The sequence below is a fragment of the Plecotus auritus genome (genome assembly GCF_963455305.1).
Source record: "Plecotus auritus genome assembly, chromosome: 6".
In the NCBI taxonomy this organism is placed as follows: domain Eukaryota; kingdom Metazoa; phylum Chordata; class Mammalia; order Chiroptera; family Vespertilionidae; genus Plecotus; species Plecotus auritus.
This window is the reverse complement of record NC_137773.1, coordinates 139,024,240-139,037,589: the sequence shown is the minus strand read 5'-3', so window position 1 is coordinate 139,037,589 and position 13,350 is coordinate 139,024,240.

Genomic DNA, 13,350 nt, shown 5'->3' with positions numbered 1-13,350 from the left:
ATCCCCATCAGTAATCTCATACTATATGAAGTGTTCTAAGACTGATGCTTTTCTTTGAGGCACTTCTAATTTAGAACATAGAAGTCTGCCTCTTTCCATGTAAAGATTCAGTAGCATTTTATCTTATGTCCATATCGTAGTTTATTTAACCACTTCCTTGTATGAACCATTCTATAATACCTTTTGTTTATAGTAAAAGGAAGCCCCAAGGGTAGGAATTCTAAAATGTGATTTTACGTGTGCCTTCTGCATGTGCCAGCATTAGGGAATCTCTCTATGAAGAGTGGAGGGATTGGTTAATAAAATCATATGTTTCAGGAGTACAATTATATAATACATCATCTGTATATTGTATGGGGTGTTCACCACCTTAAATCAAGTCTCCTTCCATCACCATTTATCCCTCTTTACTCTCTCCTACCTCTCCCACCCCCATTTCTCTCTGGTAATCACCACACTGTTGTCTCTCTATGAGGTTGTGGGTTATTTTCTTAATCCTTCACCTTTTTTTCACCCAGCTTCCCAGCCCCCATCCCCTCTGACAACTGCCAGTCTATCTTCTGTATCTATGAGTCCGTTTCTATGTTCTTTGGTTACTTTATTTTGTTCATTAGATTCCACATATAAGTAAAATCATATGGTATTTGTCTTTCTCTGACTAGATTGTTTTTCTATTTTCTAGGAAAGTTTAAAAGTGTTATGGCTTTTAACAAGTATATCTGTAGAAGGTTTGTTTCAAAATGATTATACCAGTATTTCCTCACAGGGAGATGTATGACTTTTTTGGATCTATATTGAGGTCAATCTATGATTGAAGGGAAGTTAGAAAATTCACAAACCAGATATAAAGGCCCGAAGCTGTTTCCTTTTCTTCATGTAAAATGAAACTTCAAAGGCATTAATTAAAAAAATTGTATATATTAAGCATATATATGGTTGGCACTGGGAAGTTTTCTTGGGGATATTCTTCATTCCCTGTGGCTGTTAATGTGTTTATTTATGACTGTAATAACCCTATAACTCCTCCAGATAATCCTTAAAAAGGACATATATATATATTCCAAATTAATTGAGAATGAGGCTGGATTTAGCTTGGTAGTGGTTGCCTAGCATGTCGGCTGGTCTAACACATTGGAAAGAGGATGAGAGCTTTAGCCCCTGGCGACCACTTAGGCACCAGTTTCCTTGAAGAATGTGAAAAAACTGTGCTCCTTTGGAAGTTTCTATTGGAAGTTTCTATTTAAAGAAGCCTATGATCCATTCCAAATACTTGGATGACCCTTCACCTTTTAAATTAGATTCAACATTAAAATTGAACTCAATTGTCATCTCCTCCAGGAAGCCTTCCCTGATTATTCCTGAGGACACCCAGCATTTGGGCCTTGCCAGCTGACTCTGTACTCCCCTCACACTAAGCATTCATTTCATTGCCTTTGTACTCATCACAATGTCCTAGAATCATTAACTTGTTTATCTGTTTGTATACCTTTGTCTACCCGACCTGATTGTATTTAGGGACTATCCCTTGTTTTTCTCTGTATCTCCCATTCGTAACCGCATGTCCTATACTTCTGTAGAACTCCCGCATTGTTTAATAGAGAAATAGATGAAGAAATAAATGCATGAATAATTGAAGAGTAGGGCTTCAGTGAAGATATGCCTAGCTTAGCAGTTATATCAAGGACTAGACCATGTGTAAGTGTAATGGAATAACTCCAAGACATACTGTTGGGAGGGATTTTGTGATGAGCCTGTTTTAAGCCATGTTTTTAAGAGTTTGTTTAAATTAGGTTGCCTTCCCTGGATGTTCTGTTCTCTGCCTTACAGGCTGCCTAAGCAATTGTGACTGATTCTTTGAGTTCAAATTATCAGCCAGTTGGTGCTGACTTCCCACTCCAGGGTAGGCATGTCTGCGTGCTTCTCTTTGCTGTTTGGGCTTTCCATGGCTTGTGGCCCTGTTTATTATTACTCAAGTGTTTCTCTCCTTTCATTTTGGTATAAAATAATTTTTCATCAGGTTGGCACTGGGAAGTTTTCTTGGGGATATTCTTCATTCCCTGTGGCTGTTAATGTGTTTATTTATGACTGTAATAACCCTATAACTCCTCCAGATAATCCTTAAAAAGGACATTAGACATTGGGCTGTTTCCTGAGGTAGGGAGCCATAAAGGGACTCATTTCTCATACCCAGGCCCTCCACCCAAGCAATAGGAGGGACTCTGTTTTGATCAGGGCTATGGCAGGAATCCGATGGCACACACGTGTCATTTGGAAAGAATTGTAGAAAGGGACTATTTACAAAGACTTGGTCAAGCCCAGCTGGTGGTGGCTCAGTGGTTGAGCATCGACCTATGAATCAGGAGGTCAAGGTTTGATTCCAGCCAGGGCATATGCCTGGGTGTGGGCTTGGTCCCCAGTAGGGGTTGTGCAGGAGGCAGCCCATTCATGATTATCTCTCTATTTTCCTCTCTCTGAAATCAATACAACCTTTTTATAAAAAAATAAAAGCTTGGTCCAAGTGTAGGGGCCAAGCGAGATTGGGTACTACTCTGGGGCTAGGTCTGAAAGGGAAATGGGAAAGAATGGTTACCAAGACTAGAGAAAAAAAATGCAGAGAGAGAAAGTGAGAGCTCTGTGGAGAGGGTTGCCCTTGGTTCAAGTCCATGGAGACTCTGCAGAGAGGCAGCTGAGGGACTAAATACCTGGATGTACTCTCCTCTCTTCCTCTGGTCTCCCGCTGATGTGCTCTGATGGCCAAATCCAACTGAAAGCCAGAGGGCAGAGGAGCCTGAAGTAGTGGCCGTGCTGCCAGGCTCTTGGGGCATAAAGCAGGGTGGAAAACGGTGGACACAGGGTCTAGAAAGGCAACTGGACTGTACTCAGCACAGCCACCCAGAAGGCATGCAGACATAACCGGTCGTATAAGTGAAGGCCATGTTTCCTCTAGCTTCCCTCTCAAATAATTTTGGGGGGCAGGCATATTCTGACATTTATTTATGAATCTCCAACTGCTTCTATAAATATTTATTTATCTTATTCCTCATTGGAATTAGCCAAATCTCTTTTTTATTATTTATTTAAGGGTTATAACACTATAAAAATCTTTGGCCTGCTGTTACCTCCAGGATAAAGTCCTCATTTAGGGTGGTGTTTGAGAATCTTCAAGGTCTGGCTCCAGCTCCGCACTGTCTGGGTCACCCTTATTCATCTTTCAGCACTTACTAAATTGAAGCCTGACTGGGCACAAGTGGGAGAAATCTATGTTGTACTAGTTTAGTCAAAGAATGGAATTTACTGGACAGATCAGTAGATCAGGAAGGGCAGGTCTCTGAGCAACTTCTGGATTTCAACACCACAAGATGGGGAACTTTCTCTCTAGAACACCACCATTGTTGTGACCTAGCTCCCAGGCCCTAGGTTCTATATGTTTCAGTTCCAGTTCTCTGGCGAGACAATCTGGCCCAGCTTGCTTCAGGTGCACACTGATAGTCTAATTGGATACGGTCAACAGAGATACAAAGTGGCCGTGTTGTCCCTAGAAACTTCTTGGTGGGTAGTGGTGATGGAGCAGACAGTGCCCAGAGATGAGAGGGCAGACTATGAGTTAGATAGACACCCTAAAAGGACATATGGTATAAAGACCTAGCTTAGTTGTGATCTTGTAAAGTGAGCTTTCTTCAGATTCCCCTAGAGCCGTGGTCGGCAAACTGCGGCTCGCGATCCACATGCGGCTCTTTGGCCCCTTGAGTGTGGCTCTTCCACAAAATACCACAGCTGGGCGAGTCTATTTTGAAGAAGTGATGTTAGAAGAAGTTTAAGTTTAAAAAATTTGGCTCTCAAAAGGAATTTCAATCATTGTACTGTTGATATTTGGCTCTGTTGACTAATGAGTTTGCCGACCACTGCCCTAGAGGCATCTGTATCCTCTTCTATTATAGGTATACCACAGACATATTGCAGGTTTAGTTCCAGACCACCACAATAAAGCCATACAGCAAGTCATAATCTTTATGCTGGTAGAGGGTTTTGCCTTTGACTTGTAAAAAAAACAATAATAATATCTGTGAAGCACAATAAGGTGAAGCACATTAATATAGGATATGCCTGTATATATTTTTCTAGTGATAATCTAATTGTTTTTCTAAATATTTGTTGGTCTAAATATGTTCTAAATATTTACTTCTCCAATTTGGTGAACTCAAGGAAGGCACCATATCCTATTCATCTTTGTATACCAAGCACCTAGCACATTGAACACAAAGGCACTCAATACTGTTGGTTAAGCAAATGAGTGAACATTATAGCAAAATGGGTGTTGGAATTACAAGGATTATGCTGAGTTACTTTATTCACTTACTACAGCTATCATATTAAGCCAAGTTTAAGTTCTTTCAGTCCTGGTTTCTTCATCTCCAATAATAACCTTCAGAGTAATGAGGACCGAGGAGGATACTCATGAAACAATAATCCATAAATGAAGGGTTTGCTTGGTCGGAGGCTAGATACTGTTGGAGTCAGACCTGCTTTTGAATCATTGCCTCTTGCATGACACTGAGCAGGTCACATAGTCTTTCTGAGTTTCTGTAAGAGTAAGTAGAATAATATCTACTTTATAAGGTTATGATGAAAATGAAACTTGATAACCTATAAACTGTGCTTGGCGCTTGGTGATTGCTTGCATATGTTACCATTACTATCAAGGCCAAGTCCTAGGCAATACTGGGAAGGAGATGGTCTGATTGCTTGTTCCTTTAGTTGCCACCCCCCTCATCTCTACACTTACTGCTTCAATATCATGTTATCCTTCTTCTAATCATTGGACCTGACCTTCCTCTAAAGCAGTTCAACTTGAGCATTTTCCTACCCGCCCCCCTCCACCTTCATCAAGACAAATCCCCCTGGTGGCTCTTTTCCTCCTGCAAGAACTAAAGTGAACTAAACTCATAATCAATCCCTGATAATTCTGTAAAGGGTGCTAATGAATTTACATAATCTCTCAGACAACCATCATATGCATTTTTCTGGGTACATTGTGGAGATTCAAAGTGAACTCAACAGAGTGGCTTTGTGGAGAAATGTGCAGGCACTGGGCTTGGCTAGTGGGTGAGAGGTTTAGAGGTACCGTTCAGCCTCACACGGGTTCTAACAGGAAGGACACACTTGCTTTACCTCAGGGGGAATGGCCCTGCTTGGAGTCTTTCAAACATTCCCTTGCTTCTCTGAGGCAGAGAGGATTCCGGCCGAGACGCATAGACACTGGACACGAAGTCAGGATAGTTTCCTTAAGTGGCAATACTGTGTCCTATCTCTATATTTGTTATTTCCTTCTCAGTGGCTTGGTCTTTGCCCCCATGAAATGGGGCTGATTCCCATCCTACTTTTCTTTCTTTATGGGGTAACTGTCAAAACCAAAGAAATAGCATATGTGAAATATTTTGTGAAGATCCATGAAAATCAAAGACACGTTTCTAAAAGTCTGCATTTCATGTAGCTCAAGGCTTAGAAGGGAATGTTCAGTCTCTAAAAATGTAGTCCTTATATATTTACACTAGTGGGTGAAGAATGGAAACTGCTGACATATCACTGCTCAGGAAGAGCAGGTGTAAAAGGAGGCTCCAGACCATCATATGCCATTGTGCATAAGAAACACACTTTCAGCATGGTTTAGGTTAAACGGTCAGAAACATGTTCTTTAAATTCTGATCCAGGCTTATTGGTACTAAAAAAAGGGAGATATCAATATTAAAAAGCCACTTCAAAACTGTTCTGGAGTTATTCATAACCACAGGCCCAGTGCATGAATTTGTGCACCAGTGGGGTCCCTCAGATCAGGCCGAAACCGGCTCTCTGACATCCTCTGAAGGGTCTTGGATTGCAAGAGGGCACAGGCCAGGCTGAGGGACCCCACTGGAGCACAATCAGGGCCAGGGAAGGATGTGGGAGGGTTCCAGGGCATGTCTAGCTCATCTCACTCAGTCCTGATCAGCCGGACCCCAGCAGCAAGCCAACCTACTACCCGTGTTTCCCCTAAAATAAAACATCCTCTGAAAATAAGACCTACTTACAGGTTTCCTTCTGAGTGAAATATAAGGCATCCCCCGAAAATAAGGCCCCCAGGCTCTGTCTCAGAATGAAAATTAATTTACCGTAAACTGGTCGCTAGGGCTGCCCCAACTGGCGTCTAGCAACCAGTGACGTTATGCGGAGTCCTGACATCACTGCTGTGTGGAAACGGAGCGGAGGTCGGAGTGAGCGGTGAGCGCGGGGCGGGAGAGAGGAGGAGACTTTCGCAGATGCGTGTAGAAGAACAGGAGGATTAGAGCGGACAGGATGCGGCGAAGGTGGTGAGTGCTGGTCTGTCTCTGGTGACACTACCTGATGCTCGCGGCCGCCTTCATGATGACTGAAGGTTCTCAGTCAGTGGCAGACCCTGCTCCAGCCCAGATCCAGGCCCCAGCAAGCCCAGTGACAGTCCCCAGGCAGGCCCCAGGGGGTAAATGTCTGATAAAGGGGTAGGGGGAATATCTGGTGAAGGTGTTCAGTGGCACAGGGAGGGGGGGGATCACTTAAAATGACACAGGAGGATCAGAGGGGGCAATCAAAATGACACAGGAGGATCAGAGGGGACAATCAAAATGACACAGGAGGATCAGAGGGGTCAATCAAAATGGCACAGGAGGATCAAAAGGGGTTACTAAAATGGTAATACCCCCTCTGATTCTCCTGTGCCATTTTGATTCCCCCCTCTGATCCCCCCTGTGTCATTTTGAGTGATCCCCCTCCCCCACCTTGATACCCCAATTCCTTTTTTTTTTTTACCCCTAGAAATGAGCGCAAAAAGAGAAAGCTACTCCATGGAGTACAAGAAAGGAATCATGGAAGACTCTTGGGGCCAAAATCTTACTGCTTTCTGCAAAAAGAAGATGTTGAGTATCCGATTGGTCCGAAAATGGCGAGCAGAGTATGGTAACCTCATTGAACAAGTGGACAAGGGAAATGCTAAAAAGCGCAAGTGTGGATCAGGTCGCCAACCATTATTTTCCGAGCTGGAAGACCTGATCTGTGAATGGGTTGTTGACAGGAAAGCAAAGGCTTTGGTTGTGAATAGGGCTCAGATTCAAGAATTTGCCCTTGCAATGGCACCACAGTTTGACATAGCCCCCGAAGACTTCAAAGCATCACAACACTGGCTGGATAATTTCCTTCAGCGAAGTGAACTGTCTTTAAGAAGATCTACAACATTGTTGGAAGATACTCAAGTTATTAAGCGAGCACTTGCATTCAAGTCCTTTATTGATGATGCTGACTTCTCTAAATACAATCTTTCCAACATGATTGCTATGGATGAAACTGCAGTGTTTATGGGCCAATCATCTCAAACAACAATTGAACAGCAGGGTGCCTCCTTAGTGTACATTCCCTCCACTGCTTACGAAAGTGCATGTGTTTCCTGTATTTTGGCAATTCGTCTGGATGGCACTAAAATCCCACCTTTAATCATTTCTAAGGGCAAGAAGGAAAAGATTGAACGTGTTTTGGGCATTTTTATTCTTGAAACTGAAAAAGCCTGGGCCACACAAGCAGTTATAAGGAAGTGGGTCGATTTAATGCTGCCGCTTGTTATGCGAGGGAGCCAAAGAGGTCTGCTAGTCTGGGATGCAGCCAGCACTCACCGAGCTAAAGACATGAAGACATTTCTTCATGAAAGAAAAATAGATCAGATAATGATTCCCGCAGGAATGACGGCCTATTTCCAGACTCTTGATATTGCAATAAACAATCCATTCAAAGACAATTTGCGCATGGAAATTAATGACTACACTGAAAATAGAATGGAGAGAAATCAGCGTGGAAACTTTGTGAAACCTAAACTGCAAGAAGTTGTGACTTGGGTGAAGAATTCATGGGAGAAAATCACTGACAGTTGCATTGCAAATGCACTGCGAGCAGGCTACCTTGACAAGAAGTACTCATTTAAAGACAGTGCTATTGCTAAACATGAGAGATTTGGTCCACTGATTCTGAAAGAAATGGAGTCACAAGAAATTCACCAGGAAATTCAGGAATTGGATTGTTATGATGATGTTCCAGAAGATGATGACATGATTGTCATTGAATAAATGAGTAAGTTCTTGATACTGTAGGATTCAGTTTGTCTGGTTTGTGTTGACAACTACCGTACTACCGTACCGTATACAGGTAATAAATTTCCTTTATTTTCATTTAACAATAAATGTGTACCGTATTCTTCTTCATGGAAAAATAAGACATCCCCTGAAAATAAGACCTAGCGTGTCTTTGGGGGCAGAAATTAATATAAGACACTGTCTTATTTTCAGGGAAACAGGGTAGTCAGAGTGTCTGCCCCTTGGTGGTCAGTGCACATCATAGCAACTGGTCAACTGGTCAACTGTCTGCCTCCTGGTGGTCAGTGCACATCATAGCAAGTGGTTGAGCGGCCTTAACATATCATTAGCATATTACGCTTTGAGTGGTTGAATGGCCAGCTGGACACTTAGCATATTAGGCTTTTATTATATAGGATATTTAAGAAAAAGGGGGCTTAGTTCTAGATGTTAAACAAACTGATTTTTACATGCAAGTTTATTGTTATTCATTTACATCTGAAGTAATTAACAGACGATAGTAAACTGTAACTATTTCTCTAACCTAAATTTGCCATTTTGCCACAATTATCTAAGATGTAGTTCACAAACTTTGGCTTCTAAACAGCATGTAGATTTATATTTAAGTGTATCTCTAGCAGGTTCTGTAGTAAAATGATCTGAGAGTAATTTCTTATTTTTTTGCATTGAAGGGCAAAGAAATGCCTCTAAGGAACTCTTTCCTTCAGGGCTGAAAACTTTCTTGGGCTTCCTGCCTTAGCTCGTTTGTCAGTGATCTAAGGCCCGCGTTTGTCATGTTACAAATTACAGATCCTATGGCTTTTCTATCAGCAGAGGGAAGGAATTTCAAACCAGAATAAACAAAGGACTATAACATTCTAGAGATATACTCCATAACTTCCTTTCATTAAAATCAATTACCTTATTAAAGAGAGACTCTTATTTCTGATCTCATATTTTCCCTTTTCTTTCAAAGAGGGCACTCATAATATTTTGTTTCCATAATTGAAAACATAAGATGGATTTCAAATTAATTGCTCTATCATTATTTCTTTGAAATCATTTTTTTTCCTGTGAGTACCTAATTCGTAATCTCTCTGTATGTAAGTTTCAGATTTGTAAGAGAAATCAACAGTCACATGGGTGTTCTGAGAACTCAATGACTTAAGGAGCTAGAAAGGATTTAGAGCACTGCCTAGCATAGCCTAAGTACCCAGTATGTGCCCTCTACTGCTGTGGCTACTGCTGTCTATGCTGCTGTTGCTGTCACATTTAGTACTCTAGGACCTTCCTGAGTCATATTCCTGCAAGAACATGAAGATCAATAGACCACTTTTATGAAACAACTAGTGGGATGATCTCTGAGAAGAGAAATACGAGATTTTATTCCAGAAACTTGTCTTTGAGAGTCTTCCCCTTGGGAGCAGAATGATGAATATTTGGAGTACTCCAAAGCAGAATAATGAATATTTGCTTTTCCTCTCATTTTTACAATTTCCTGAGCCTGAAGCAATAGTGGATTCTGCTGTCATCCTTTTGGTATTCCCTAGATATTCATATGGGCACCTTGCCTGATTTAGTTATGCTTTATAAATTTTAAAATATGATTGGAGTCTCCATACTACATTATCTCTGAGTCTTAGAAATATAAAAATGAAAAATATAGTGGAAGCCCGTATTAGTTAAGATTAAATTCAGCTGTATCTGAAAGAAACTCAAGTAGCAGCAGTTTAAGAAAGGAGTATTCCTCTCTCTCTCTCTCTCTCTCTCTCTCTCTCTCTCTCTCTCTCTCTCTCTCTCTCTCTCATATGTATAAAAGATGAGTGGTGGTTGGTAGTCCAGGACTGGTATGGTGATTACACATTTATCCATGACATGGGCTTATTCTATCTTTCTCCTCCTCCTTTAGGATGACTTTCCTCCTCAAGGTTGCCTCATGGTCGTGAGAAGGCTGTTGTAGTTCCAACCATCATGTTCATATTGCAGGCAACAGAATGGAGGAAAGTAGAAGGGCAAGGTGTGATTCCCCACGGAGTGAGCTCCCCTTAAAGAACTTTGTGAGTAGCCCTACATTGCAACTTTTGCCTATTATCTCAAGGGAAGATGGGAAATATGAGTTTTGAACCAGAATTTGCCAAAAATCACTTATAATTTGGGGATATATCTATACCATCTGCATATCCTGACCAGGTTGGAGCTATACTTGCAGTTGTTTTCCACAGTGGTGGGCAGACCAAATGTGGGTTTAACCCCAGTCTGCCTCTTACTCTTTGGATGTCCTTGGGCAAGTCAGGGAAATTCTTTGAGGCTTAATTTTATCTTCTATCAAATGGAGATAATAGAGCCTATTTTATAAGGACTGAAAGAGATGGCATATGAACATATGTGTGTTTTTTTTTTATCCAATTCACAATTTTTTAAATGCATGGCAGTAATTTTATTTTTTAGTGCCCCTCATGGGTCAAACACTGTGTCAGCTTTTACAAATGTCTGATCTTACCCTCATCACAAGCTTGGATTTTTACAAATGAATACATCAGAAACTCAAAGAGGCCAAGTAACTTGACCAAGATTACACAGAATTAAAATACAAGCTATCCCTCTCTGTTTAAAGAAAAAAAAAGCCTAGCTCTTTATGACTCTAACAATTGTGCATTTTCTTCCAAAGTAGATTATTTATTTCACATCCAGGCATCCAGGTTGCAATGAGATACCGGTATACACTGTACATACAGGCTTGTAGAATAACACACTGGACTCTATCAGCATTTTTCTTTACTGATTATATTCACTCAGCAAATATCAGGTGCTGCCAGAGATGGTGAATTGGGGCTTCAAGCTCAGACTTTGGACTGGTCCTATCTTGGGAAAAGAATAGGACCCTGCTGTAGAAGACAAATAGGAAAGATTTTTTTTTTTCCTAAGGCATTGTTTCAAAGTCTAGTTTCTGATTCTTTGTTGCCTGGTTACATACTTAGTCTTTGATTGAACTGATCTGGTTTGGTTGTCAAATCCCATTATTCTCTGTATTCTGATGTCAATTCAGTTTAAAAAATTGAAATGGGGCATCTGCTGTGCTAGTGATAATGTTGAGGTGGATGGACATGATACATCCCTGGAGGGTAGATGCAATGCCCACATGATTTCTATGATGGTAAAGTTGCCATGGTACCATGGTAGAGAAAGTCTAGGATGCTGTCAGTGCCACAGAAGGTGTGACTGAATTCACAGGTGAGGTTGAGAGCAGAAAAAGCAATTTATAAGTTAGAAACTGAAGGATACATAGAGATTGGCTGGAAGAGTGTTTCAAGCAGAAAGAACAGCATGCACCATTGACTCTGAGTCACCCATACTTTGATTATTCCTACTCTTACCTACTAATTTTGCCTTGACTCTGCCAGGGCTGGCTTTCAGCCTCACCTTCCAAAGGCCTGCCATCAAGCACGGATGCCACCACTTTAAACAGCATGCCATTGGGATATGTCCACATAAAGCCAATGTTAACAAACCATTCTGCCGGATTGTCCTAAAACAGAGATGGCAAGTAGGCTTCGCTTCCAGTGCCAATGCTAATAGCTTGTTGGTGGCAGCCTGGACAAATTAAAAAATATGGGGATTAGTGGAAGGCCTCCCACAATTAATTAGAGATTCTTCTCTAGGTTTAGAAACAGAGTTCTGACACTCAGGTATTGGCCTTCTTGTGTCCCAAACTCTCTTTTCCCTTTTCCATTATTTTTGAATGGAACTAGGACAATATCAAAGAAGCAGCAGGGTACAGGCCAGAAAGCACAGATGATAACACCGCCTGCATTTTGCCTATAGCATTTCCTACATCAGCATGCAAATGTTGGCTTTGGTAATAATAAAAAGCTGGCTCCAAGTTCCCTGGGCCATCTCGATGGTCCCTACATTTGCAAGCTCCTTCATATACCCAGCTGCCTCTCCTAACATACCCACCAATAAAATGCCTGCTGTAGGGGTCGCCCTTATAGAAATAGCTGGTGAGAGGCAGGCCGATGGTCCCTAGACACAGATTTGAGGTTGCTACTGGCCAGCATGGACTTGATTTTATGACCTCCTCTTCATACACCTTTCCTGTTAACCTACTGAGTAAACAAGCCACAGACAGCAGTCTCCTTTGCAATAAACAAATAAATTGAAAAAAATATTACTCTAATGATTTCCCTGCTTAAAACTTTTCATTGGTCCCATTACCTGCTTACCAACCATTCTAGCCCCTCCATCTTACACTCTGCCTTCCAGCCCCATAAACAACTTGGTTTTACTCTGTTCCTCGCTATGTTACTGCCTGTGCTCTTGTCCATTCAGACTCTCCCACCTGCACTTTGTTGGTTTAGCTGTTTCTATTCAAATTCCAGACCTGGCCGAGGATAACCCTAGCTCACTCATTCCACCCAGGTCATTTTTCTCTCATCAGCTTCCTCTGTGCTTTTTATGTACTTTTATTATTGCACATGTCATGTTAGTTGTAGATAAATCATGTGCCTGAATAGACTGTGAGCTTCCTGTGAGCAGGGGTGGGATCTCCTTCACCTTCTAACAGCCTTTGAGTCAGAGCCTGGTCACCCAGATGTTGAATTTAACATAATCTTTGGGTGGGGGGAGACACTAAAATGCTCTTTGCAGCTACATTTTTTTTTATTGGGCTTTGCGCATGTCTGTAGGCGTGAGGAAATTTCTGGCTCATCAAAGACAGAGATGTATGTTCATTTCACTTGTTTATCCTTGGATTCTCCCATTTCATAGATTATAGCCAGGACAAGGAAAACTGAGATTATAAAGTAGACATTGTGAGTTACTCCAGTGTAATCTGGAAGGAAGAGAGGCCATTTATTTTCTCTTGGAATTCTTACCAAGGAGATTTTATTTTTATTTATCGCAACGGGGTTCCATACAACATCTTGCCTAGTTATGTTAATTGAATTATTCAGATTGCTCATGAGCTAATACTGTCATCTTATCTCATGCTTCCAGCTCGTTAACTAATAACCAAAAACCAAAGTAATTAAGGCATTAGAAATTGCCATTGAATGTTGTCTTCCTGTTGGGTCTGTTGAATAGTTGGGTAGAAAGCACTTAACCCTTGGCTCACATTACCTTCCTAGGGAATGGCCATTGTCCTTCTGGCTTCTTCCCAAATGCACTGGGCCAGGTTCCCACACTGTGGATTCTCAAGGCTTTTTTTTCTCATTAACTGTTTTGC